Raw genomic sequence first — 2,973 nt, 5'->3', positions numbered from 1 at the left:
CCCACACCCACACACACCCACACCCACACCCACACACCCACACCCACACACACACCCACACCCCCCCCCACACACACACACACCCCTATTATAGAGATGGACACATTAGGCTATGAGAAACCAATACCGTTAGACATTCCAATCATATGACAAACTCCTCGTGCTCTGTTTTATATTACCAAGCATCGTGATGAGAATTTGGCTTCCCACGTGGCTTGTGTATAGGAAGGGAATGTCAGCCAGGCTGACGTGAGCATGCACACTTGCCTGGGTTGATCTCTTGTAAATTAGTAAGTGGCGTTCTGGCTTACACAGATCCGTCTCTGAGCTCTTTGTGCCTCCCACCGTTTGTGTGGTTCGGAAGTTGCAAGCCAGCTGCTGCCCAGCCCTGGACCCTGCAAGTTCTTCCAGGGTGGTGCCACCTGGGAGCCCGGAGGCGATGTGGGCGCCGTGCAGCTGGTCTCTGCCTCGACATTGCAGGGTGTGGGCTTTGGGGCATTCACAACATTCCTGCAACAGAAGAGTTTCTGGAACACCAACACCCCAAATTGGATCTGTGTGACTTGAATATAATCTCCAGCAGGTATGTCTGAGATGTGGTTGTAACTGAGAAAGCTGAAGCCTAATTAATTCTATTTCACTTGACTTAAAGAACATGTGAAAGAAGGGGAGCTCAGGACATCGATAAACTGGGCCCCCAAAAGCACGAATTTCACCGAGTGTATGTGGTCCTGGCCGGAGGTTGGAGACACTGACTGGTGTACTCAAGCCTTGCAGGGACTGGAGAGGTGTAGTCCTCCTCTCAAAACTGAATGAGAAAGATTAGCCTACCTTCAGCTGTAATTTAATTTAGTGCTCAAAACACAACCTTCTGATTAATCATTAGACCTCGGAATCACCTTTACTATAGTCCCTCCATTGCCTATTAATAAATAACGTTCTGGTTTATACATCTGCTTTTGACCAGTTTGGTTAACATGAGTCAATCCCATGAATCTGATCCATTGACATCCTCTGGGTTACAAGCGGAGGAAAGTTGAGAACCAGACTACGGAACATAGGGGCCCCCTCCAACATCCTGCCAGCCTGTGGCTGGACAAACAGCTCCTCTCCAGGGGGCACTGACCTCACTGTATCCCTCAAACCACAATGCACCTCATGCAGGAGACACTTTCTACAGCATCTCTGAACGATGCTCTCTCTGAGCGCCCCCGACGGCCAGGAGCTCACTGTCACCACCCTTCCGTCTGCTCCCTTGGAGATCTCGGTCGTTACAATATTTTCCTCGAGGGAAGTTAAACTTGTCCCTTCATCACTTTAACCTACGAGTTCTTTCACAAAACACAAATGTTCTCCTGTGTCTCGACTGCCAATCCTGCGTTCCTCCAAAAGAACGTACACAGGATGGAGTCCAGCCCTCTCACCACGCATTGTTCTCCTTCTGGCTGTCCAGTGTCTTTCTGGAAAACTCGACCCCCCAGCATCTGGTCAGTCCACGCGCACTGTTATTTCTGAGACGTGAGATGTCAGTGCAGCAGAAGTTGGCTGTTTCTTCCAGCCGCTGCATCTCACTGTTGGCTGAGAGGCTTCTGAGAAAACGCCTTCCTCTCAGTGCACGTCCCCTTGCTTTTGGGTTTGGAGCCATTGAAAGGAGATACACGCGGGGCCGGCTGTGGGTTTACGAGGCTGAGCCTGCTTCTGCCCTCGGTGAATATTGTTTCGGTGCAATCTGAGGAGGAGGTTCCTTAGCCCAGGACGGTTTCAGAATTCAGCCCTCAGCAGCGACTCACCTTTCTGCAGGAGATGAGCCATCACTAGAGACCTGGGAAGGTGTTTGTTCACCTTTGTACCCGAGCACCTGGCGGGGGGAACGGCTTGCTGAATCCTGCCAACTACATACCAGTTTCAATGGGGGTGCGGGAAGGAAGAGGAAAAGCTATTTTGCGGACGGCTTTTGTTCCTTCTGGTTCTAGAATATGGAAGTTGTCTACACAGTAAAATCGTTTAACCAAACCTAGGTTGTGGTGACTTGTTTCTCTTGGAATCCCTGACACATTCTGCGAGGGACTTTGTCATCTGAGATCTCCCTGCCACCAGCCCAAGCTGTCTGAAGCGCTAGTGAGCTTATTTGTTGCAGACTTCATGAGAACAAACTCCCTCTCACCCGTTCTCCCCGCCCTGTCCCTCACCCCTGAACACCCTATTCTCTCCACTTGCCAACCCACCCTCTCCCCCCTCCCCCCCAGCCCAGCCCGCCAACCCTCCGGGATTTAAAGTTTAGGATTTTGATGTTATCGCTGCTCAGAGGCCGCAGGACACACATTCGCAGGGACGACTTTGGGAGGCCACGTGCTGTCGCCCTCAGGACGTGGGAGAAATCCCTGCGGCTCCCTGTTGCTCCGATGGTCTGTCCAGTGAGTGATTCCCGTTTCCCCAAAGGCTGCCTCTCATTAGCATGAAGGGGGTGGGGGTGTGGAGAAGGGGTGGGGGGAGAGAAACAGCAGAAAGCCCCGGCTCGGCGTTAGAGCCTGGGGAACCGTGTCTGCGAAAATGACAGCTAGAGCTTTCTGGCTCCTCTGCTTGGTCATTGGATCATCTCCCGAAGCCCCAGTGGCGGAGGGAAAAGGTAAGAGCGATCAACTGCTGAGCCCTGGGAGAGGGACTGGGATCCCGGGCCGTGGCGGGGGAGGACGGACGGGGAGCTGGGGAGGGGGCCCGATGAAGGGAGAGACGAGGAAGGGGTCAGAGTTTGCAAGAGAGGAGACTCCGGGTCCGTGTAGCGTGTTCGTCGGGAGCAAAATGGGTCCCCAAGATGTTGTGTGCCTCGGCAGCCTTTTGGGAAAGAAGCCAGTTCAGCTACTGAAATGATCACGAGCGAGCCGGGCGGGCTGCAGGAAACTTTGCATGTTAAGTAGCTGCGCCTCCACCGAGCAGGGGACGTGCCAGGAGGGGTCGCGGCGCGCCCGTGGGGAA

The 2,973-nt window shown here is 53.4% G+C and overlaps 1 long non-coding RNA gene across 1 annotated transcript in view; it reads right to left on the bottom strand.

Annotated features, from left to right (window-relative positions):
* Positions 1-155: 155 nt before the first annotated feature.
* The window catches only part of LOC107185139, a 4,490-nt gene continuing 1,672 nt past the window's right edge, over positions 156-2,973 (bottom strand). The window contains exon 2 of the long non-coding RNA XR_001516059.1: positions 156-1,858. This is a non-coding gene — a long non-coding RNA (uncharacterized LOC107185139). The remainder of the gene's footprint in view (positions 1,859-2,973) is intronic.

The sequence above is a fragment of the Myotis davidii genome, unplaced genomic scaffold, assembly GCF_000327345.1.
Source record: "Myotis davidii unplaced genomic scaffold, ASM32734v1 scaffold69, whole genome shotgun sequence".
Taxonomy (NCBI): domain Eukaryota; kingdom Metazoa; phylum Chordata; class Mammalia; order Chiroptera; family Vespertilionidae; genus Myotis; species Myotis davidii.
Note: the sequence above shows the minus strand (reverse complement) of the source record. Positions and strands in the feature narration are given on the sequence as shown.